We start from the raw sequence: 12,938 nt of genomic DNA, 5'->3' as shown, positions 1-12,938 counted from the left end.
TGAAGATACGGTATACGCCCAGTCAAGACCGGCGCCTCTACGGGAATCAGGTGAGCGTTACAGAACGCAAAGCCTACCACAAAACTCCCGTCCAGGCGCTATGGAAACCTTGGATACCGACCAGCTAGCCCAGTTACTTGGGGAACTAAGGGCAGAAGTGCATGCAGCCCGTCAGGAAACTAACGCTCTAAGAAGGGAACTGATTATTTCCAAGGAGCGAACAGATGATCTCGCTAGACAATTGCTACAGTCACAAGCCGGACAGACCCCGTTACCCGCATCTGGGGGAAATCTTCCTTCTACATCCTCTATGAATCCAGTGCAGATCAACCTACCTGGGAATGTACCTCTGGCTCCGCCCGAACGATTTTCTGGTGACCCAAAGAGGTTTGCAGTATTTATCAATCAGTGCCGGTTGCATTTCTTATGCCGGCCAGCAGCCTTTCCAACTGATCAAGCTAAAGTAGCTTTCGTGCTTTCGTACCTTAGTGGCAATGCGGCAGACTGGTCGATCCCTCTAGTAAATCAAGATGATCCGGTCCTCCATGATTTTCAAGCTTTTCAGCTCAGTATGGAAAAACTGTTCGCAAGACATTCACAGGGGCAGGCCTTGGACAATGAGCTTCTTTCGTTGCGACAAGGTAATCAAGACCTTTTGGCTTATATTGCGTCTTTCAACAGACTGATAGTGGAAACTCAATGGCCTGAGGACAAAAGGATTACGCTGTTTTATAGAGGTCTACGTGGAGAGCTCAAAGATGTGTTAGCCCAAGTAGTGAATCCCCCACAAGATTGTTCGGACTATATAGACTTAGTCATTCAAATAGATCACAGACTGCAGAACAGGAAGGCCGATCGTTCCAAGTTTGATGCTCGAGTATTTTCCAAACCGCCAACTCCTTCCAAAGGAGTAGACTCCGGGGAATCCATGCAAATAGGGGGTCTGAAAGGTCCTCTAACACAAAAGGAGCGGGAAAGGAGAAAACAGTTGCAATTATGCCTCTATTGCGGAAACTCAGGGCACTTTCTTCGAGACTGTCCGGTGAAACCTGCCAAGAAGGCAGTAGGAGCTGCAGTTACCAAAGTTACAAACTCTGAGCAGGGAAACGACCTCGCCCGACAAGAATAGAGGTCCTCTTGCCGAGCGTGAAAACCAGTTCCGTGACCTCGCATTTCGTGATACCTATGGTCCTCATTAGCCCTGATAATCCGGATCGATTACATGCAATTGAAGCTTACGTCGACAGCGGTGCCATCGGCAATTATGTGGATCATGAAATGGTTTTGAGGATGAATCTAACTCTTTGTCCCAAGGCTGTAAAGGACGTCATTACTACGGTGGATGGTACGGAGATAGCCTCCGGGCCAGTAACGCATACCACTCAAGAGGTGACGCTAGTAAGTCAAGATGGACACCATGAGAAGATCGTGTTCGATGTGATCAAGGCCCCTCAGTTTCAGATTATTCTAGGAATACCTTGGTTAGAGAAACACAATCCTCTGATCGATTGGCGAGCAAGAACGGTCCAGTTTCCAGAATGTGTCTCTACTTGTCACCCTCCACCTGGTGTTGCACTGGCAGCAATTTCTTCAGAGACTCCCCAGTTACCTCTCGAATACCTAGAATACCAAGATGTTTTCCGGAAGGATCAGGCTAACTCTCTACCTCCTCATAGGTCTTATGACTGCCAGATAGACCTGATACCTGGATCTACTCCTCCTTGTAGTAGAATTTATGCCCTCACCGAGCCTGAGAACCTTCACCTTCGACAATACCTGGATCAATACCTGGCAAATGGGTTTATTCGTCCTTCCAAGTCCCCTGCTTCTTCAGCTTTGTTCTTCGTTCCAAAAAAGGAAGGAGACCTTAGAACTTGTATAGATTATCGCTCCCTGAACCAGATCACCGTTAAGAATAGATATCCGTTACCTTTGATCCCTGAACTCCTGGACCAAGTCAGAAAAGCATGCATATATACAAAGCTGGATCTTAGAGGAGCTTACCACTTGGTACGAGTAAAAGAGGGCGATGAATGGAAGACGGCCTTCCGCACCAAGTATGGGCTATTTGAATATCAGGTCATGCCCTTCGGACTTTGCAATGCCCCGGCCGCCTTTCAATATTTTATGAACAATGTCCTCAGAGAGCTCATAGATGTGTGTGTTGTTGTTTACATTGACGACATCCTCGTTTATTCTTCATCGGAATCTGAACATCGGAAACACGTGAAAATGGTCCTCGAAAGATTGCGTCAACACAAACTTTTCGCTAAGTTGGAAAAATGTGTTTTCAACGTGACTGAAGTTGAATTCTTGGGATTCATATTATCACCTGGTGGAGTGCGTATGGATTCAAAGAAGGTCGATGCAGTTCTCAAATGGCCATCACCATCCTCCGTAAAAGGTGTGCAAAGCATGTTAGGCTTCGCTAACTTTTACCGCAGGTTTATCCCCGAATTCTCTCGAATAGTCCAGCCCATCACTGCCTTGTTAAAGAAAAACAAACGTTTTGAATGGTCTACCGAGGCGGAACAAGCTTTCCAGGATTTGAAGACTAAATTTATCTCTGCACCAATCTTAAAACACCCTCGCCCCGAACTCCCCTACATCGTGGAAACTGATGCTTCAAGCCTTGCCATGGGGGCAGTTCTATCACAAAAGGACCCGGTAACCAATCAGTTGCATCCCGTGGCATTTTGGTCCCGCAAATTCTCGCCTCCTGAAATCAATTACACGATTACTGACAAGGAACTTCTGGCTATCAAGTCTGCCTTTAAGGCTTGGCGGCATTATCTGCTGGGGGCCCGACACACCGTTACTGTGATTACGGATCACCGAAACCTGCAATATTTGAAAACCGCAAAAGCCCAATCCTCTAGACAACTCCGTTGGGCATTATTCTTTGCCGAGTTTGACTTCATAATTACCTATCGACCTGGTACAAAGAACGGTAAAGCTGATGCCCTTTCTCGGATGGGAGTGGAAGAACACTTGATCAACCCTAAACCTGTACCAATCATTCCCGAACAAAGAATTCTGGGTGTAATCGCCACAGAATCCATAGAGGAAGTTAAGGATAAAGCCAGGCAACTTGTAACTCCAGCAGACATACAGAATTGGCATCTGCAGGGAAAGGACTTTGCAGTAAAGGACAACTTATTGTATTTCCAAGAACGATTATACCTACCCAGCACAGACTTACAGAAAAAAGTAATCTCTTGTTATCACGATTCTTTAATGGAAGGACATCCCGGTATGGCCAAGACCTCAGAAAAGATCAAGCGCTACTTCTGGTGGCCGTCTTGGAAAAAAGATATCAGAGACTTTATAATGTCCTGTGGAGTATGCGCCCAAAACAAGAGTCAAAAGGAAAGACCAGCAGGCCTCTTACGCCCTATTGACATCCCACCTCGCCCTTGGCATACGCTTTCTATGGACTTCATCACCGATCTACTTCCATGCTCCGGATACAATACGATTCTAGTAATCGTGGGCTTATTCTCCAAGATGGCGCATTTCATTCCGCTCAAAGGCTTGCCAACAGCAGCAACTCTGGCCCGAGAATTTCTCGAAAACATCGTCCGACTGCACGGTTTTCCTTCGGTTCTAATTTCGGATCGAGGTAGTCAATTTATTTCTCATTTTTGGCGAAGTTGCTGTCGGTCGGCTCAAATTGATGTGAGACTATCGACCAGTCACCACCCTCAGACCGACGGACAAACCGAGAGGACCAATCAAACTCTGGAACAGTATTTACGCTGCATGCTGCAACAAACTGAAAAAACTTGGAAAGACATCCTTTGGATAGCCGAATATGCCTACAATAACTCTGTCCATTCGGGAACTGGGAAAACCCCGTTTTTTCTTTTGTACGGCAGTCACCCTCGAACCTCGGAGTTGGATCCCCTCCAAGATCTTGAAACACCAGCAGTAGACTACCTGCATTCTACAATCACCCAAGCCTTTAAGGAAGCTGTTTCTCACCTTCAAAGGGCTAAAGAACAATACAAGAAAGGAGCAGATCAACATCGGAAGGAAGCCCCTCAATATCAAGTAGGGGATCAAGTCTGGTTATCCACCAAATATCTACCTCTAAAAGGGCCACGCACATTCAACCCAAGATACCTTGGTCCCTATTCCATCACTACCATAGTAAACCCAGTAGCGGTCAAGTTGGACTTGCCCCCGCACATGAAGATACATCCGGTCTTCAACGTCTCTCTATTAAAACCCGTGCAACCTCAAACCCGACTAACTAAATCTCCAAAACCTATCCTAGTTGATGGAGAACTCGAGTTTGAAGTCAAAAGCATTCTGGACTCCAAGATCTCCAAATCTAAACTATTTTACCTAATTGACTGGAAAGGCTACGGCCCCCAAGAGAGATCCTGGGAACCTGCTGAATATGTCCATGCTCCTCGCCTAATCAAAAGATTTCACCGAACATTTCCTGACAAGCCAAAACCCGGTTTGGGAGGGGCCTTCAGGGGGGGTACTGTCATGATCTCTGCTTCCAAAAGGTCAGGGTTTTCCCAACTCCCTTGGAAGCAGATCCATAACCCAGGTTCCGAGTGCCAACCAGTCCCAATTGGGACCTTTTGGACCCAGTCCTGGCGCCAGTGGCACCAGGCTCATAAATATGTCCAGTCCCAGCGCTGGAAGCGCCCGGCTCATAATGCTTGGGTGGACTTACCTGCAGCAGACCATGCTGCTTACTTGCCTGCCAGTTGAGCCTCTGATCCTCTTCTGTTTGGAACTACTTTTCCTGTTGGGTGGGGCAGGAGCCACTCCCTAGATTCAGAACACTGGAACTCTTCTGGAAAGCAGGAACTCTTTTCTTACCTAGGCGTGGCTGTGGAAGGAGACACCTAAGCACTACAGGAGGCTATTTAAACCACACCCGATGGATGAATCTTGCTTTGCGTTATTCTGCATCCTCTGCAGCAGAACACTCATCGTGTCTTCTGCATCTGATCCTGGGCCTAAGGAAAAAGGCTTACCATCCTGAATCCAGTCTTCAGCAACACCTATAAAGACAAGAAAGAACAGGTTAGCATTACGGTCTTCAGTGACAGCTCTTCACTTACCTGGTCCATCGGCTGTCACCAACGCCTCGCGCTGCATTCCGGCATCTGAAAGACAAAGGCTTACCTACTCTTCGTGCGCTCCGGAGGTCTTCACTCTGCATTCCGGCATCTGAAAGACAAAAGCTTACCAACTCTTTGCACGCTCCGGAGGCCTTCGGCGCTGCATCCCGCATCTGAAAGACAAAACAAGGTGCATTTAAAGACATTGGGGAACTTTAATACTCACGTGCCATTACTCCTTTCCACATCTAACCCAGTGGGTATTCCGGCACCCTGCAGCCGCTCCGAACTTGTACCTGCAAAATAAAAAGACAGTTAGAGCGCATCGTGAAGCAGGCAACAAGCGCTTACTTACGTGCTTCCAGGCGCTTCTATTCATCACACGGGCTCCATCTTCAACTCACTTCAGCCCATCATCCGCCATCGCCGGAACCCTGCAAAACAAGAGACATCATTACTAAAGACTTTAAAGACATTAGAATTACTCGAAACTTACCGTTCGTGCAGTAAACGACGGACAGCAGTCCTCTGAAGTCAAGAGGCCTGCTCCCCTTATCCAGTGAAGAAACTGGTTACAGCACCCTGCCCCGAGGCAGATGGAGAGCACAGCGTTCACTTACCTAAGGTGAGAGCGTTAACCTTTGGGGTTCTACAGGAGAAGAGAAAGGGAAGAAGAGAGAGACATTCAATAACCCAGTTCCTTAATCCCATATTTTCTATCTGCAGACATCTTACCCTTCGAGTCAGACATACAGTGCACAGAGGTCCAGCCCAAAGAGCCAGCCGTGTGTTACACATCACCTTTGAAGATACGGTATACGCCCAGTCAAGACCGGCGCCTCTACGGGAATCAGGTGAGCGTTACACACGCCTTGTCTGGTCGAGTGACCACAGGAGAGCTGGGAAATGGGAGCGTGAATAAAGGAATTAAATAACCCTCTATGGTGGTATGCGGTCCTGTAATTCACGTGTGCCGTGTCCCTTCCCCCTATTTCCTCCTCTCTTCTGAATTTTCTGCACTTTCATACAACACCTGTCTTCTTTTTCACTTTCTCTGTATTGTCTTTGAATGCTATCATGGATTTGCCCCTCCCTGCCTCGCTGCTCTCATCTCATCTTATTCCCTTTAACTTCCCCTTTGTTCACAAAATCTTTATCAATTATCTTCCCCTAAGCTTCTCTGTGCTCCTTCGCGCTTCCATTGATTCTCTCATATTGCTCCTAAACTTTGGAACATTCTTCCCCTCGACATATTTTCCTCTCCTTCCATTCCCATCTTTTGTGCTTGCCTAAAATCTCACATTCTTTCTTCTCTTTTCCTACTCTAAACCACTTCTGGGTTGATCATTTACATTTCCACCTGTGCCTATTTTTGTACTGTATGATACTATTTTCAGAGATTTGGTGAAAATGCCCTATCAGTTTCAATAAAGTACAAAATATAAATAGTATGGACTAATTGATCCAGAAAATTGTGAGCCCTTTTTAGGTTGAGGAGTGGTTTGGCCAATGTTTGCTAGACTAATCGTCTATTATTACTGAATTAAGATTGCATAGAAAGCATGTGCAATGTCGCTTTTGAGCAGCTTTTAGTGCATCCTATACTGTTTATAACTGGGTATTTCTAGATTCTTTGTAATGTAGGCTTTCAGATTCTGATGATTAAAGGCAATACAAGATACATCATTAATCAAAGATCTATCAACATTCAGCCCTTAAATGAATATTTGTTTGAAATTATGTCGTATTCAATTACTATTGCATTATCAAAATCTAAATTTAGATACATTGTAAAATGTGTAACTGGAAATAGATAACGTGTAGGGAAAGAAACTATGAGTAACAAGTGAATTAGTGATCATAGGTCTGTGGCCCAAGAATCTTGGACATTCAATGTTCCCCTCGGTTGCAACATGATTCTTCTTATTCAGTGACAGTCAGGACTGGGAAGTGCTTTAGAACAGCTGGGAGAAGGAAAGGTGAATCCTATAGTAGTTTTAGAATGCTTCTCCTTCTGGGTGACTCTCTTTCATTCAGTCCTAGGGATTTGGTGAATTCCTTTACCAAGATAACATTCACTTCCTGTCTTGCTACGACCAGCCCAGCCTCTGCCTTCACCAACAAATGTGTAGATCCCTGTAAAGAGGTCAAGCAAGAATGGAGTCAGATGGAAAGAACAGTGATGGTCTAAGTGCAGAATACCAGTTCACATTAGGTATCTAGCCAGGGAGTCTTTTTTGCCCTTTCAATACCTTTAGTGGGACCTTTATTTCCACAAATAACATTGAACACCTTTAGAGGTCTTACACACCTGGCATAATCTACCCCCTGCGACCAGGTTTCCTGTATGGTCCTCAGGAATTGTAGTTGTGTAAACAAGGGGGCTGAGTACCTCCCCAAGCTAGTGGATGATGGATCAAGGGGTGGTATGGGAAGTATCCTTTGGTCGCTCTCACTTAACTCTCTCCATAGGGCAGTGAAGAGTCGTAGGCACAAACACTAAAGAGGCTCAAGAGGAATCAGTCAAGCATTCCACCACTTTCATGCGACACCACAATTGCAACACAGCCCCTGTGAGAGTATGCCACAACAAATAGTCACAGAAACATATAGAACATACAGTGTGCCAACCCGTTGTATTCGGCAATCCATGTCATGCATTTGAATTGCTGTTCAGATGAATCATGCACTAAAGTGACAATGTATTTCCATTCTCCTTTCCCCCCACCGAGTGCTGCCTGCACTGGATTATGAACTGATTTAAAGATCTCTAATGTGGATACCAATGTGTGGGGGTTTAGGAGTGTCATATGTTCTCCCGCATCTGTACATTTACCAGATATTGTGGTGCATTTACAAATGTTGGTCTGCTTGCCCATCTTGCTCCTGTCTTTCCACATCTCACTTGCACATATCTGCAGAGGGGCACTTGCCTCTCCCTGCCATTTGGGTCACTTCACCTCCAGTTGCCTGTTAATAGGTCAAGTGGTTATTATGTTCAGGACATGACTGGGGACAACCCTCACCACCAACATTGTCCTTGGCTGCCCCTGCTACAAATGCAGCCCTGCTTCCCTTCCCTTTGTTTATTTGTCTTGCAGCTCAGGGACGGTAGAGAGGCATTATACACTTCTACTTCAGTTAATCAGCACCATCTTCAGTAGTCAGTCTCAGTGGAGTACAAAAAAGGTTGCACGCGCCCCCTCTACAACAAACATGGTATGATAACCTGTTCTTTGGTTTTTTTCACTTTGAGAGTCTGAAGCCATTGCTTTTTTCTCACGGTACCTTTCACAGTGGAGGAATGTCCATTTACATATCAGTCTTTGTCCCGCCCACAAGGGCAGTCCAGCACCGAAATGCCAGGCAAACCTCCTTTGAACAAGAGTACCAACAGCAACCCCATACACGTGTTTCAGCCCTGTTGGGCCTCATCGGTGAGGTGGAGCTGTGCCTCTCTGAGCACAGTGAGCAAGAGGTCCACGCCTGGCTTCCACCAGGTAATTTAGGGTGATCAACCCCAAGTTCCTTGCAAAAATACAAAAAAAGTACCAGGCACCCCTCTGTAAAATGAACATGTCATGATAACCTGTTCTGTGTTTTTTCCCACTTTTAGAGTCCACAGCCATCGCTTTTTGCTCACTGTACTTTTCACAAAGGAGGAATATCCATTTGCATATCAGTCTTTGTCCCGCCCACAAGGGCAGTCCAGGACCGAAATGCCAGGCAAACCTCCTTTGAACAAGTGTACCAACAGCAACCCCAGACATGTTTTTCAGCCTTGTTGGGCCTCATCAGTGAGGTGGAGCTGTGCCTCTCTGAGCACAGTGAGCAAGGGGTCCAGTGGAGTGTTTTTCCCCAGCCAAATACACAGCATGCCGCATGTAGGCTACCATCCTGCTGCAACCTGTGGAGCAGCTACCTCGAACCTGACAGTGGCAGTTTCCTCCTGGTAGTTGTTCAAAAGGCCTGACCCCAAATGTCAGGATCAGATCTAAGGTGTACATTTCTGTATGTGAGTCTAGAAAATACCTTACCATACCATAGATGTTATATTATGTTGGCTGAAAACCAATCGCATCATATGCCCAGCATTGCCAATTACATAATCGTCAGCATAACCATAGAGCGTCCATTTTAATTTCAAAGGATCCGCCATTTGCTTTCTCTTGCTTTTCTGTTCAAACGCTCTGCTAAAAACGTATTTAATTTTGTTCTGCTCTTGCACAGAGCAAGGCCACAAGTTACACGTTGAGAGACCATCCCAGACAGAAATGCCAAAACAGTACAGAAATATATTGTTTTCCTCCCTCACAAGTACTTGAAGGCGGGCAGAGAGGCATTTAATCACCAAGCCAGGCGCCAGCTGGTCTCGCTGAAATGGCAGAAACTGTAGAAACAGGACGTTAAAGGCATGAATTATACTCTCCTCAGGGCCCCCCTTCTGGGCCCTCTTAGATCAAACTGACCCGTAGCTCACGAATAGAAACTAGAAGATAGCATGCTTTGGAATGTGTCTCTCCTACGAACACAGTTTGCTCACTGAACAAGTGCATTATGTTCTCTCTAACAAAGAATCCTGTCTGTGTCTTTGCAAACTGCAACTGTTGCTAAATCAAGTAATATAGATTAACAAAGAAACGACTCAGAAGGTGTCATATTCGCCATAATTGTCAATCACCGAACCCTAGCTCAGGAAGATACATTATGGGCGGTTTTGATGCGTCACAAACTGATTGTATGATGGTCCTTTTGTATACATGTCACTGTTGTAGAATGCTCGCTCTCTTGCGTCTCACGAGGTCTGGGTGACACACGTTGCAAGACATGAGATCCACTCGGCCGACTGAGACTATTTGCTTTGCAATAAACCCTAGATTTTGGGAATTGTACCATGTGTCTGACATATCAGTTCATTTATGTTGATTGTGCCTTGTTTCCATGCGCGAGGGTCTTCAGGGCCTATCAAAAAATGGTGCCTGAATAGGGACCCTCCCCCATTTGCTCCATCATGTACGTTGAATTTGAAGAAGGCGGAAAAAAAATGAATTGAGGACGAGGCCGTCGAGCCGGGATCAAGAGGTGTTCAGAACGCCCCTATGAAAGTGATGAGAGACTCCTTTGCAGATATGTACACAACCGGTCCCTGATCGACGCGTCCGGCCAGAGAGCAAGAAGGCGAGGGTCCTGAAACGAGGCAGATTGAGCCAGATACGCAGTCACCACAAGCCTTGGTTGTGTCTTTATACGGACGAATTGCGCCTTGAGAGATGAGCTGATTGATCAGGTGAGTCGTGCCCTGATTCTTAACAGCCCTGATATTGGTTAAGAGTTGCTCTTGCAAGATCAAACGCCCAGGGTAAGGTACGAATAAGATCAAACATGCCTGGGAAATTGTCTTCCTGTCTAGTGCGATTTTTCCACTGCGGTAGACAATCATTGGAAACTGGCCAGGCTGCGCCACCCGTAGGGTCGCCAGCGTTCGAGATGTATGTGAAGAATGGAGTAGGGGCAATAATGTTTTTATGAAATTTGGCATAGGCAAACCAGACACGTAGAAGATTTGCAATGGCCAAAGGATGGTAGTTTTGAGATGCCTCGAATAGAACATTTGGAATCAGCATTGCTGCACAAGAAAGCACGCCCTGCAACATTTGACGTCATTAGAGACTGGAGGAAGGAAGCTAACCTCTGTTTAAGAAGTAGAGAGAAACATGCGTGTAGGCACAAATCTAATGCAGACAGAACTGGAAGAAAAGCAATGGGATGAGGATATCAGAAGGGCGGATAGGAGTCTTCAATTAGGCATACAAAAAACATATCCACAACAAGAGTTGCATGCATCAGATGAACTAATCAATAAGATTTTAAATAAAAAAAGGCAAGAACGTCCTAAAAGTAAAATTGACACAATTGCACCAGTGCCCATTGCTCAGCCTCAGTTGCCACCCCCCCTTCCAGTTGTTCCATCTGCACCAGCTCCTCCTGAACACGTGATCCCATTCCCCCTCCACCTACTGAGCTTGAATCAGCAGCTATCAGAGAAGGCAGCGCTGCAGAGGCGGGGCCTGCACAGAGAGGAAGCACTAAAATAACCCGTAGTATGGTTAGCAGGGAGAGAAAGAGAGAGCTGAAAGAACAGGCAGAAATGTACATTGAAGGCAATGACGAGGGATCGACACTAGGTTCAATGTATGACTACAAGAAGCTCAGCGAAAAACAGGTACTGTTATAATGCATGGGAGAGTAACTTATGGATAGATGGAAGCAATTAACTGGTATGGTACCGCCGCAGAAGTTTCAGGATTTGAATGCCTTTTCACGTTTGAGGGAAAGTGAGTCAGAGATGGAGGAGCACGTGGACAGGCTATTTGAGTTTAAAGGTGAACTTGATGAATTATATTCAGAGATGTTTTCTGTTCCTGGGTTTCGGTACAAAGAGGCAAAAAGAAGGAGACAAGAGGTGACACTATATGTCGTGCAGCGTTTCTTTCCGCCGTCAAAACCTGTTATTAAAGAAATAAATATAGGTACACGGGAGGCGCTTAGATGGATTATGGATGCTAGTATTCCCATAATGGAGGTGTATGATACGTTTCAACTGTATGCGATAGAGATAAAAAGGAAAGTATTGCAAGTAATGGTTGAATATTTGCAAGATAAATATGTTGAGAGAAATTATTGCTGTCCCTCTGAATTAATGGCAGTATACAAGAGAGCATGTTTAACTGAAACTGGAACGACTGCTCTATCCCTCGATCTATCTATAGTGCTTAATAAGAGAGAGGAAGAAGGAAGGTCCAGTGCGATATTTCCGATGAAGAAGTCCCTCCCACTTTTGTGCCAAAAGTAGAAATTCCTGGTATTAATGGACAACCAGCGCAGGTAACAGAAGCACATTATACACCACAATATGTACATGTCCTTTTTTCTAGACAAGAGGTGAATAATATAAAACAAACAATTCCTGATTTGAGAAAGAATCCGGCAGGATTCTATAAAGAAATTGAGTTATATTTGAAGTCGTCCATTTTTACTATGAGTGATATTGACCTATTATTCCATGTAATTCTCCCAGCAGATATATGGAAGCAAATTAGGAATGTAGATGATCGTGAAACTTTGGGTGATACATGGGAACATCTAATAAAAGAGGATTCGGACAGAAAAGTTGGCGAGAAGCCATCGTCAAATATGTTAGCATTACCGGCACGAACAGTACAGAAATTAAAGATTACATTACCTGAAAGGAGAATTATTTGGGACAAACTAACTGCATGCGTGCAAGGCAAAGATGAATTGGTTACTGCCTATTTTAATAGATTTGAAGAAGTGTTTGCAGATTTTAGCGGTCAAGATTTAAGCATTGAACTTGGGAAAAGACTATTTGTTGACAAATATGTGAGAGGGTTGTTACCGAAGATTCAAAATTTAATAATGACATCTGAAAGCGCGTGGCAAGCAAAATCACAGAGTGAAGTGTTACATATGGCACAATACTATGAGAATAGAGTAAATTCAGAGAAAGAGAAAGAGGTGAGGGATACAGTGAATCTAAAAACAAGAGTGTTACTACAGCAGGTAGCGAATAATAATAGGGGCAGAGGAAATGCACAAGGAAGAGGGAATTACTCCAACATGCACAGAGGTCCAATTGGGCTAAATCAATGTGCATATTGTAAAGAAGAGGGTCACTGGCGAGCACAGTGCCCACATTTGCAGAATAGAAATGGGAATGCTCCGAGAAGACAGAATAGAGGTCGCCCGGGAACACAAGGACAAAATAGAAACACTAGTATGCCACAAAATCATAATAATGGAGGAAATAACAACCAGAATCAGAACCAAAAT

This window comes from Ambystoma mexicanum, chromosome 3p (assembly GCF_040938575.1).
Source record: "Ambystoma mexicanum isolate Mex_15411 chromosome 3p, UKY_AmexF1_1, whole genome shotgun sequence".
Lineage (NCBI taxonomy): Eukaryota > Metazoa > Chordata > Amphibia > Caudata > Ambystomatidae > Ambystoma > Ambystoma mexicanum.
Note: the sequence above shows the minus strand (reverse complement) of the source record.